General features: G+C 40.0%; 1 protein-coding gene and 1 pseudogene across 24 annotated transcripts in view; one reads left to right on the forward strand and one right to left on the reverse strand.

The window, feature by feature from the left end:
* The window catches only part of Rbm6 (RNA binding motif protein 6), a 100,029-nt gene that overhangs the window by 40,941 nt on the left and 45,686 nt on the right, over window positions 1-13,402 (reverse strand).
* On the forward strand, window positions 5,616-6,977 carry Eno1-ps23 (enolase 1, pseudogene 23; annotated as a pseudogene).

The raw sequence follows: 13,402 nt of genomic DNA on the forward strand, positions 1-13,402 counted from the left end.
TTCAAAGATAATTGGGAGAAAATTCCAAAACAGCAAAGACTTATAAGAACACAAAGGAAACAAAAACAAGGAATTCTGAGCCATAAATTCTTGAGCAACTCCACCTCGTATTCCACTAGTATATTAACTATACTTAATTTTATTACTTTTTTAAAAAAAAATTTCACATATATATTTACCTTAAGACTAGATAGGGTGGATGGGCGATGGTGGTGCACTCCTTTAACCCCAGCTCTCAAGAGGCAGAGGCAGTGGAGTTCAAGGCCCACCTGGAATATAGAGTTAGGTTCAGAACAGCCAGTGCTACACAGACAGACCCTATCTTAAAAGAGCAAATAAATAAATGAATAAATAAATAAAAAGCCTTTTAAAAAAAGGACTACATAGAGTAAACAAAATACTTTTGTATTTTTGACTGAATATATATGAAAAACAATAACAAAAGAAATGTAAATAGTAGTAATCACATGGAAAATTTATCAAACTAAGAATCTAAAATGAAAATAATGAATTCATTCTTTCTTTTTTAAATATTTCAAGGAGGGTTTCTCTATATAGCTGTGGCTGTCTGTCCTTGAACTCACTTTGTAGACCAGGATGGCCTCGAACTCAGATTTGTCTGCCTCCTAAGTGCTGGGTGGGAATAAAGGCATGCACCACCCAGTAATTTCCTTCTTTTTGGTTTGGTTTTTCTTTTTTCTGAGACGGGGTCTCATAGATCAGCCTACTTCTACCTCCAGAGGGCTTAGAATAAAGGTATACACCACCATGTCCAGTTAGCTTTCTGCTTCACCTCTGCTGGTAGGTTAAAAGGAAAAAAGATATATTTAAAACATATAGAAACTGGGGTTGGGGATTTAGCTCAGTGGTAGAGCGCTTGCCTAGGAAGCACAAGGCCCTGGGTTCGGTCCCCAGCTCTGAAAAAAAGAACCAAAAAAAAAAAAAAAACCATATAGAAACTTTGTTTGTTTTGAGACGTGGTATCATTATGTAAACTGGACACACTATGTATACCAGGCTAGCCTCAACTCACAGAGCTTCTGCCTATTTGAAGCACTGAGTTACAAGAAATGCACACTACCTCCACCCCTGTCAAATCTCTTAAAAGGCCACTGTTTGCTTACATCTTAATTTAGCAAGATATCTTTCCTTTTAGGAATTAATCCCAAAGCAATTTTGTAAGATTACTGTTAAATAAACTAGCTTCATAATTCATGACAATCTACGTTATGGGCTGCTATAGGTTCACTCAATATGACACAATCAAAACGCATCCAGAGCTGCTGAGGTGGCTCAGAGGACAAAGGCATCTGCTTGTATACCTGATAATATCTGGCCCAATCCTTTGGACCCATATGATAGGATAGAGGGAATATCCACAAGCTCTTCTCTCTCCACATGTACACACACATAAATAATTTCTAAGGGATCGGAGAGATTGTGCAGTGGTTACAAGTCCTTGGAGAGGATGTAAGTTCGATTTCTAGCAACCAAGTCAGGTGGTTTCCAACTGCTTATAATGCTAGTTCCAGGGGTATCCAAGGCCTCTCATAGGTATTGGCATCTGCACTCACATTCATACCACCCCCCCCCATAATTCCAAAACTAAATTTTAAAAAAGATTTAGTTTTTATTTTTTAATGTGTATTTCGTAGAGGCAGGCAGACCTATATACTGAGTCACAGAAGTCTACAGAGTGAGACCCTGTCTCAAAAGAACCAAACCAATTTGTATAAACTATCCTACTAAATGACTATATAAATTATATATGACATTTACCTAGAAAAATCTGGAAGAAAATACATCAATAAGTAATCTAATCGACATTTGTAAGCTAGCAAAAATATTTTAAATCTTTTCAAGCTCACATGTATGATTTTATTAATATAGACCACATTATAGAAAATAAAACATACCTTGACAAATTTAAATGATTACAAATCAAGAAATATATACTCTCAATTCCTAAGAGAATTAAGCTAGATGTCAGGAACAGTAAATAAGTGAGTTGCAAAACCCACAAACACAATGAAATTAAATGACATCTATCTAAGTAATATAAAGCCCAAAAAGGGGTTGGGGATTTAGCTCAGTGGTTCGGTCCCCAGCTCCAAAAAAAAAAAATAAAATAAAATAAAATAAAATAAAAATAAAAAAATAAAGCCCAAAAAGTAAATGCCAAAAAGTTTAAAAGCAATTCATACTAGGGTCTAGAGAAATGGGCTTAGCAGCTAAAAGCACTTGTAGAAAATTCACTTTCAGTTCATAGTACCACTGCCTGTAAATGTAACTCCAGCTCCTAGAGGATCTTATGCCTCTGTTCTTTATATCTGCACTCCCATGCACACATACCCATTAAATAAAGAAACATTCACATAATTAAAAATAATTTTTTCAAAAACAATTTTCTTTGTTTTGCTTTTTTCTCTGTGTAAGTCCTGGAACTCAGAGAGACCTACCTGCCTCTGTCTCCCAAGTTCTGGCATCAAATTCGTGTTTCAACAAATGGGGCTCAGAGGGAAGTTTAAAAACTCAAATGACCAGAGTCATTTGCTATTTTGAATTAAGACAGGTTTTGGTCAGCTAGGATTGAAGAGTCAGCCATGACTAACAAGAGAGCAGTACCTCTGAAGTAAAACCTTTGTTTTACTGGAATACTCCAAGAGCTGAGAAATTAGTATTGATTAAAAGACATCGTCACTTAAGTGAAATCTTCAGGAAAGTTTCTTCAGAGTTAGCACATAGAAGCTGTGGTCTAAAGGTGGCCAAGGTTGTACCTTATGCTAGCAGTCAAACTCAGTATCAGAGTCACCAGGTGGTACTACTTGTGAAGGCATAAAGGGGGTCACAGAAAGCAGGGGAGTCCTTGGAGAGGGCTCAGAAGATGCTATTGGTGAAAATACAGTCCGGTTGCAAATAGAGACTCTAGCATTTTGGAGGTGATAGTACTGTGGGAGGACCAGTGAGAACAGCAGCTGTGAAACAGAGGGGGCCTGAACTTAGGAGACAGAGTCTGTGTGGGCGCTGCAGATAGCAGGAGCCCAGATCATGAGTGGATCCCATAGGTTAGATATTGAGTTATTTACATAGCTGGAGTTCAGTTTGCTTTGCTTCTGACTGTGTTCGAGTTCTTCCCTCTTGAAATCTAACTAATATTTGATTTTATATGAGCCCACAATTGAGAGATCTTGAATTTTAAAAGACAATTCTGATTTTTTAAAAGAGACTGAATTTTACATGTTTGGTTTGTAAGAATTCAGAACTTAAAGTATAGATGTTTTATGTTGTAATGTTGGTATTAGCGATGAACAGGAGAGGGAAGGTAGTGACTTAACAGTGATAATGTTGTATTCCAAGTTGACAAGCAGTCAGTTGTGCTCACTAGTTTAATGTCAATCTGACATAAGCTAGAGTTACTGGAGAGGAAGGAGCCTCAACTGAGAAAATGGCTCCATGAGATCTGGCTATAAGCAAGACTTTAGGGCTTCTGCTCAATTGGTCATTAGGAGGGCTCAGCCCATTGTAGGTAGGGCTACACCTGGGCTGGTGGTCATGGGTTCTTTAAGAGAGCGGGCTGAACAAGCCAGGAAGCAGGGCCTCTCCATGAGCTCCTGCTTCCAGGTTCTTGCCCTGAAGTCCTTTAATGATGGTCTATGAATGTGGAAGTATAAGCCAAATTAATTCTTTCCTCTCTGTCTTAGGATTTCCACTGCTGTGAAGAGACACCATAACCAAGGCAGCATTTATAAAGGACAACATTTAATTGAGGCTGGTCTCCAGGTTCTGAGGTTAAGTCCATTACCATCACAGCAGGAAGTATGGCAGCATACAGACAGGCATGGCGCTGGAGGAGCAGAGAGTTCTACATCTTGATCCGAAGGCCGTCAGGAGAAGCTGACTCTTCTGCATTGGCTGGAGCTTCAAAACTGACCCCTGTGGTCAGTAATGCACTTCCTCCAAAAAGGCCTTATCTACTCCAACAAAGCCACACCTCCTAATATTGCTATTCCCTGGACCAAGCATATTCATTCAAACCACCACATTCCCCAACTTCCTTCTGGTAGGTGTTTTTTCACAGCAACAGTAACCCTGACTAAGACATCCAGACTTGGGGAATTAGACACATGGGTCAGTAGGTAAGAGCACTTACTACTGTTGTAAAAGACACAGGTTCAGTTCCCATCAACCACAACTCCAGTTCCAGGTAATTTGATAACCTTTTCTGAAAGAAGGCACAAGGCACACACAAAGGGCACACACATGACGGTAAAGCACTCTCATTCACATAAATTATTCTAAAAAAAAATAAGTAAATAAATAAAAAACTACCTAGACTTAGGGGTTTTATTACCATCAATACAAACTAGATTAAAACGTAAAATGTCCTAAATTCAGCTAATTAGAGTTTATAAATAAATAAATAAATAAATAAATAAATAAATAAATAAATATCAAGGGCAGAAGAGATGGCTCAATAATTAAGACCACCGATTCTTCTTCCAGAGGACCAGAGTTCAATTTCTAGCACTGATGACACTAACAATAGTTTGTAATTTCAGCCAGGACAGGCAACATCCTCTTCTGGCCTGCTTGAGCACTGCACGCACATGATACAAAGAAACATATGCAAGGAAACGCTCATACACATACAATAAATAATTAAAAAAGAAAAAACACAATAGTTAAGGACAGTGAGGCACATCTATAATACCAGTCCTGAGAAATCCAAGATTATAAATTTGAGGCCAGCCTGGGCCATGCAGTCAAATAAACAAAACCAAAGATATGATATTAATAACAAGAAATAATAGGTTGTAAATCTAATAATATGTATAAAAGCCATATAAGAAAAACTATAAAAGGTCATTCATAGCATGGTGGCATAGACCTTTAATGCCATCACTGTGGAAGGAGAGGCAGGTGGATCTCTTCAGTTCAAGGCAAATACTAATGAAAGAAATCAATTAATATATAAATAAATTCAACTTTACTGAAAAGAAACAATATTACTAAGATGTCAGTTCTTTTTTTAAAATTTTTTTTTATATACAGCATTCTGCCTGTGTATGTGACATGTACCATGTGCATGCAAGTGCCCTTGGAAGCCTACTTACAGGCAGTTGTGTGCTGCCATGTGGGTGCTGGGAACAGAATCTGGATATGCTGAAAGAGCAGCCCTTTATCTTAACCACTGAGCTAAATATTTTTTAGGCCTTCAACGTAATTGAAAAAGTCAAAGAATGCATTTCTATTTGTGGACATCAAGAAAGAATCCTACAGTTTATATGGAAATAATCTTAATGTTTATAAAAAGGTTTATTTTACTTTCTTTGTTTTTTTATTGAGCAGGATCTTTCTACACAGTCCTGGTTGTTGTGAAACTTACTAGACCAGGCTGAGCTTAAATTCATAAAAGATCCACCCGTCTTTGCCATCTAATGCTGGGAATAAAGGCCTATACCAGCATGTCCAGCACAGTACCTGCGCTTACTTAACCTCTATACTAGCTCTCCAGCCCATAAACTCAGATTTAATTATAAAAAATTTTGTGTGGAAAGCAAAGCATTAAAACTAAAATACTGGCTGCTCCAGTACAGAGTCGCGCTCATGTCTCTCCTTAAGACTGCCTTTAGTGTCTACAGGACCCTCTTTCCTTCCTCCGCAGCGATTCTACTGCCAGAACTTCACCATGTCCATTCTCAAGATCCATGCCAGAGAGATCTTTGACTCCGTGAGGTGGATCTCTACACCACAAAAGGTCTCTTCTGTGCTGCGGTGCCCAGCAGTGCATCTACTGGCATCTACGAGGCCCTAGAACTCCAAGACAATGATATGACCCGCTTCATGGGGAAAGGTGTCTCAAAGGCTGTTCAACACATCAATATCACTATTGCATCTGCTCTGGTTAGCAAGAAACTTAATGTTGTGGAACAGGAGAAGATTGACCAGCTGATGATCAAGATGGATGGCATGGAGAGTAAATCTAAGTTTGGTACAAATGCTATCCTGGGAGTGTCCCTGGCTGTCTGCAAGGCTGGTGCTGTGGAGAAGGGGGTGCCCCTTTACTGTCACATTGCTGACTTGGCCGGCAACCCTGAAGTCATCCTGCCCATCCCAGTTTTCAATGTGATCAACGGCGGTTCTCACGCTGGCAACAAGCTAACCATGCAAGAGTACATGATCTTGCCTGTGGGGGCATCCTCTTTCCAGGAAGCCATGCGCATTGGAGCAGAAGTTTACCACAACCTGAAGAACGTCATCAAGGAGAAGTACCGGAAAGATGCCACCAATGTGAGTGATGACGGTGGATTCACACCTAACATCCTCGAGAACAAAGAAGCACTGGAGCTGCTCAAGTCTGCCATTACAAAGGCCAGCTACACTGACCAGGTTGTCATCAGCATGGATGTGGCTGCCTCCGAGTTCTACAGGGCTGGCAAGTATGACCTGGACTTCAAGTCTCCAGATGACGCCAGCTGGTACATCACACCCAACCAGCTGGCCGACCTGTACAAGTCCTTCATCAAGGACTACCCAGTGGTCTCCATTGAAGATCCCATTGACCAGGACAACTAGTATGCTTGACATAAGTTCACAGCTACTGCAGGCATCCTGGTGGTGGGGGATGACCTCACGGTGACCAACCCTAAGCGGATCGCCAAGGCTGTAGGTGAGAAGTCCTGCAACTGCCTCCTGCTGAAAGTGAACCAGATTGGCTCTTGACCGAGTCTCTGCAGGCGTGTAAGCTGGTCCAGTCCAATGGCTGGGGTGTCATGGTGTCCCGTCAATCTGGGGAGACTGAGGACACTTTCATTGCCAACCTGGTGGTGGGGCTCTGCATTGGGCAGATCAAGACTGGTGCCCCCTGCTGATCTGAGCGCCTAGCCAAGTACAATCAGATCCTTAGAATTGAGGAGGAGCTGGGCAGCAAAGCCAAGTTTTCTGGCAGATCCTTCAGGAACACCCTGGCCAAGTAAGGCATGGAACAGAGATCCCTGGAGCTACCAGGTCCTCTGTCCCTGATGTCATCCAGGTGGCTCAAGGCTGGCCCAGTGCTTGCCCCTCCCATGTCATTGCTTCCTTAGATGTCCACCCCTGACCATCAGGAGCCCTGCTGGAGCCCCCAGCTTTGTAATCATGTGATCGTCTGAATCATTGTTTCTGTCACCTGACTTTCCAGCTAGTGTCTGGAGTCTTCAGAACTCCAGCCTAATCTCTAGGGTACCCACACCATCAAGACTCCTCCCAGTGGTTTACATGCAAAAATAAAAGACGCAGAAGCCCCCCCCCCAAAAAAAACCCTAAAATACCAAAAAATAAATAAAAGATTGATACAACTTTAAAATTGACTATAAAGACACAGTAAACAACAGAGTATGGCACTGATGAAAGAACAAACAAAAAACAAAACAAAGACAGGACTTAAAAAAAGACTCATGCAAAGATCTTAGACAAGGAAGAAACGAAATTCAATAGAATTAGAATATTCTTTTGATGTTGTTACATTTTGTTTTTTCTTTTCTTGAGATACAAACTCATTCTATAGCTCAGCTTAGCTTGCAACTCACAATGTACCTCAGACTAGCCTTGAACTCACGGTAGTCATCTTGCTTCAGTTTCCCAAGTGTCCCACCATACCTAGCTCAATACAGTTTTTCAACAAAAGACACAGAAACAATCAGACATCTATATGCAAAAGGTAATCTTACTCTATCATGAAGGTTAACTAAACACACATTAGACCCACATGTAAATGCAAACCATAAAGCTCCTACATGAGACATACATAAGGAAAAATTTAGACTGAGGACAATCTGCTGAGTCAGCGCAAAAGCAAGTGTTATTTTAAATAAGTTTACCCATGAACATCAATGCCCTTAATCAGAAATGTACATATACAATTTATGAACCACAGGGTAAATAACAACATTAAACACTGTATCTTGTGGAAAATAGGAGATGAGAATGTCTGAGTTCAGCACTACCAGGTGTTCAGCAATACTCACCGCATTCTACAATTCTGAGATGAAAGATCAGATGCTCAGTAGGGAACGCGCTTGCTACTCAAGCATAAGGACCTCAACTTAGGTCCTCCTAGAACCTAGGTTAAAAGGTGGACACAGAAGCGTGCATCTGTAACCCAATGTGGAGGGTAGAGACAGGGAGATCCTCAACCAATCTAGCCCAAACAGGTAAGTTCAGGGTTAATGAGAAACCCTGTCTCAAATAAATAAGTAAATAAAGTAGAAGACTGACTGAGGAAGAAACACTGATGTTAACCTTTACCCTACAAACATATGTCTGCATAGGCAAATAAATTTATGCGAACACATACCACCACCACCTCCCCACACACAAATCTAAAATCCTCAGCTAGAATTGCAATCAATAGTAAGGATCATTTGTCTTTATATGCCTGTGCATCCATCCATCTAATTTTTAGTCTAAACATCTCAATTTCCCAAAAGAATAGGCAATGGCTGTCAAACATGTAGAAGTTAGGCTCATGACTCTAATCTTAGCACTCAAGATACAGAAACAGGATTGCTACAAGTTTGAGGTTAGCCTTGTTATACAGAAAACTGCAGTCACCAGGGCAGTATAGCAAAATTTAGTCTCAAAATAGCAACAATGGAAAGGATCTAGCAACTATACAAAAACATGATACCACTTTTCAAGCATAGAGGCTGGAGAGATGACACTGGCAGCCAAGTGTTTGCCACATGAGCTCAGAACCCCCAGCACCTACACAAAAAGCTAGTTATGAACTGCCTGCAATGACAGTGATTGGGAGGAAGCCAGATGGAACCCCAGAGCTTGAGACAGGAGAATGTAGACTTTGAGGCCAACCTGAACTACATAGTAGGATCCTGCCTTAAGAAAAAAAGAGCTGGGCTCCAAGAAACAGTTTTATGTTTAAGAGGCAGAGAACCCAATCTTGGTTTCCAGCACTAACATGAAGTTACTCATACTAAAGTCTAACTCCAGCTCCAGGAAATCTGATGACTCCTCCTGGCCTTGACCAACACCAAACACATGCACAAATTAAAAAAATAAATAAATAAGGAAACAATAAGCAAACACTCCAGGCACACAGCCACGGGCCTTTAATCCTAGCACCTGGGAGATAGATGCAAGAGTGAAGGTCATCCTGGTCACATAGCAAGTTCCAGGACAGCCAAACTACATAGTGAGAACTCCATCTCTGAAAAATAAGTACATTTTTAAAAAAGAAAGAAAAGAAAAACAAGATATATAGGTAGGAAGGTAGGTAGGTAGGTAGTAGCTTGCTTAGTGGTAGGCCACTTGCTTAATATGTACAGGGCCGGGCTGGAGAGTTGGCTCAGCAGTTAAGAGCACTGACTGTTCTTCCAGAGGTCCTGAGTTCAATTCCCAGCAACCACATGGTGGCTCACAACCATCTGTAATGGGATCTGATGCCCTCTTCTGTGTGTCTGAAGACAGCTACAGTGTACTCATATAAATAAAAAATAAGTCTTAAAAAAAAATGTACAGGGCCTTGCCTTGCAAATATAAATAAAATAAACAAAACCAAATAAGCATCACAAAAACCCAGTAAGTACTGATGGTGGAATCCTAACATTGCTGTGACAGCCAAGTTTACACTATCTGAAAATCTTCTTGGTATCAAGTTTCTGTAATGAGAGCTTACTGCCATCATAATGAAATGATTGAGACAGGCTAACTTATATAGCAAAAGAGGTTTCTTTAGTTTGCAGTTCTATAAGGCACAAAGTTCAAGATCAAGCAGCCCCAGTTGTTCAGCTTCTGGTAAGGGGAAATAAATGTCACACTATGGAAGGAGAATATGTGAGAGCAAATACTTCACCAAAGAAGCAAAGAATGCTGGAGATGTTTTCATAATACCCTTCCTTTGAACTTAATAGAGTTCATCATCACTACCATCTGAAGTACATCCCCAGAGATTTAAAGATATTTTATCAGTTCCCTCAGTTCCCACATCTCCCTCTTCTGACTTCCCTCTTTCTTTTTTTATTGGATTTTGTAAATTTACATTTCAAATGTCATCCCCTTTCCCAGTTTCCCATCCATAAACCCCCATTACATCCCCCCTTCTCTTAATTTACTTATTTATTATGTGTGAGTGTGTTGTCTGCATGTACATCTGTGTACCATGTGTGCTCCTGTTGCATGCAGAGGACAGGAAGTTAGACAGTTGTAAGCCTTCATGTGGGTGCTGAGAATCAAATCCAGATACTGTAGAAAAGCTGCCTATTGTTTAACCACCAAGTCATCTCTCCAGCCCCATAACACTAAGTCCTTAAAGACTCTGTCATAACTCATATATAAGGCCATAAGCCAAAGTTACCATCAAGACCACAAACTTAGCTATATTTCTGTCCAACCCCTGGTTCCATTATCAGAATGATATATATTTTTGGTTTTTCTTTTCCAATTAACTCTTTGTTACATTTATTTTATGTACAAGTATTTTGCCTGCAAGTATTTAAGTGCAACATATGTATACTTGGTGCCTGAGAAGGCCAGTAGAAGGTCATTAGGTCCCCTAGAATTAGATGCTGGTGAATCACTATGTAGGTGCTGGAAATTGAACCCAGGGCTCCTGAAAGAGCAACAAGTGATCTTAACTGCCGAGTCCTCTGTTTTGTTTTGTTTTTTTTTTCCCAATATCCATCTATGCTAGTCAGTTTCTGTCAACTTGATATAAGCTGGAGTCACCTGAGGACAAGTTTGTCCTGGTTGATGGGGAAGGGGCCTGCCTACTGTGGGCACTGTCATCCAAGGGCAAGTAAGTTATCCTTGGTATTCTAAAAAAGAAACTGAACAAGCCATGAAAAGCAAGCCAATAAACAGCATTACTCCATGGATCTGCTTTGGTCCCTGCACCGAATTCTTCTCTCATGATAGACTGAAAGCTGTAAGATGAAGTAAATCCTTTAAAAGTTATTTTTGGTCTTGATATTTATCATAACAGAAAACAAACCACACCATGTGCAATCAAGTTCTAAAAACCACAAAACTAAGAATACCAGCAACTTACAAATGCTATTTTAATAAAAATTCAACATTAGGCCAAAAAAAAAAAAAAAAAAAAAAAAGAAGACTCAAAGAGGTATGATAAAAAAGCACAAATTTAGTGCAAGGCCCTGGGTTCGGTCCTCAGCTCCGAAAAAAAAAAAAAAGCACAAATTTAAAATATATACTAAGCATTTTCCAAGTTATAAAATATTAAAACTAAATTATTTCAACCCATAGAAGTGAGTCATGATTTATACATAGCAAAAGTAACCACAAAGCCAGGCACATTAACTGCACACCTTTAATCCCATGCCACACGGGGGCAGAGGCAGTCAGATCTCTATGGGTTCCAAGCCAGCCTGGGTTATAAAGCAAGTCCAGGATAACCAGGGCTGGTTACACTAAGAAACCCTGTCTCAAAAAACAAAAACAAATAAAATCAAATAACAAATCTATCATAGGAGAAATTCTGTGAACATTTTCATTAAACTTCAAAATGACATTTATTACATTTACAAGAAGTACTTTTTATAAACTGGGCATGGTGGTGCAAGCCTTTAATCCTAGTACTTGCGAAGCAGAGGTAGGCAGAGATCTCTGATTTCTAGGCAGCCTGGTCTAGTGTGTTCCAGAATAGTTTGGGCTACACAGAGAAACTCTGTCTTGAAAAACAAAACAAAATACAAACAAACAAAAGAAGTAATTAATATAGTTAGGGCCTGAGGTAGAGTAAAGCTAGAGGCTGGCTGTCAGAACCGAGGGTTTTAAAGGCACAGGTTACATTTTCACTGTGGTCTGACTATATTCCATGTTGCACTGTCTCTTGCTTTCACGTGAGAAAATAAAGATTTTTCTCAAGAGCTAATGTACTGGAAGACATATGGAGGCCAAGTAGCAGTATTCTGACCAGCAATTTCAACAAATAGGCCTAAATATGAAATACTGTTGAGGGTCTGGAGAGATAGCTCAGTGATTGGGAGCACTGACTACTCTTCCAGAGGACCCAGGTTCAATTCCCAGCACCCACATGGCTGCTTACAACTGTCTATAACTCCATGATCTGACACCACCACACAAGCATACATACACACAGGCAAAACACCAATGCAAATAAAATAAAAATTAAAAAAAGAAGAAATATTGGTGAAATGAAAGAAAAACTAAACAACAATATCAACAAAAATCAACCAAAGGGAAAAAATGCATTCCACTCCTGAGAACTGCCATGGACTTCTTTTTTAGAACATAGTGCGTGGCACTAACACAGGAACTGTTAAATAATATAAGACTTACTGAGCTGAGGGGCTGGAGAGATGGATCACTGGCTTAGAGCACCACTGCTCTTGCAGAAAGAAGACCCAGGCTTGATTCCCATCACCAACATGGTGACTCACAACCAACCATAACTCTAGTTCCAGGAGATCCACCCTCTTTTCCAACCTCCTCAGGCACTAAGCATGCACTCGCTGCACATATGCACAGGCAGGCAAAACATTTACATACGACACTAAGAAAAACAGACTTACTTAGCTGAGTATGGTAGACCACATCTATAATCACAGCAATGCGGGATGGAGACAGGAGAATCAGCAGTTCAATACCAGCCTCAGCTACACCATAAGCTGGAGGCCAACCTATGCTACAAAAAACTATTTCAAAAGTCAAAATTAATAAATCTTTTTAAAAACTAACTCGGTCCAGCAAGACGTTTCAGTGGATGGGGGCGTCTGCCACCAAGCTTGACTGTCTAAGTTCAATCCCTAGCACCCACACAGGGAAGGAAAGAAATGTTTTGCAAAAGGTCCTCTGACCACCATAAACATCCAGGTGTTCCCCTCACACTCCACAAAATAAATAAAAAAAATTTAATTTTCAAAAACCAAATTAAGGGCTGGAGAGATGGCTCAGTGGTTAAGAGCACTGGCTGCTCTTCTAGAGGTCCTGAGTTCAAATCCCAGCAACCACATGGTGGCTCACAACCACCTGTAATGAGATCTGATGCCCTCTTGTGTCTGAAGACAGTGACAACTATTCGTATAACTACTCATACAACTAACATAAATAAATAATAATAATAACTAATAAAAAAAACCAAAAACAAAAAACAAATTAAGATTTGTATATTCTGGCAACTCTCTTGAAAAAGACAGATACTGGATTCTACCTCAGCCCGTGTTTTCACTTGAATACACCAATTCTCCTAAGAACAAGAAACTTCAATAATCCTTACTTTACATTCTATTTTTCTGCACGTCCCCATGTTTCTGTATTGAGAACAACTAAAAGGTACTAAAGTTGACATTTCCAAGAAGTCAGACATGACCTAAACACAAGTTATAAAACAGTGTTGTCCAGGAAACCACACTTTTCTCAGTTAATG

Source organism: Rattus norvegicus, chromosome 8 (genome assembly GCF_021556685.1).
Source record: "Rattus norvegicus strain SHRSP/BbbUtx chromosome 8, alternate assembly SHRSP_T2T, whole genome shotgun sequence".
NCBI lineage: Eukaryota > Metazoa > Chordata > Mammalia > Rodentia > Muridae > Rattus > Rattus norvegicus.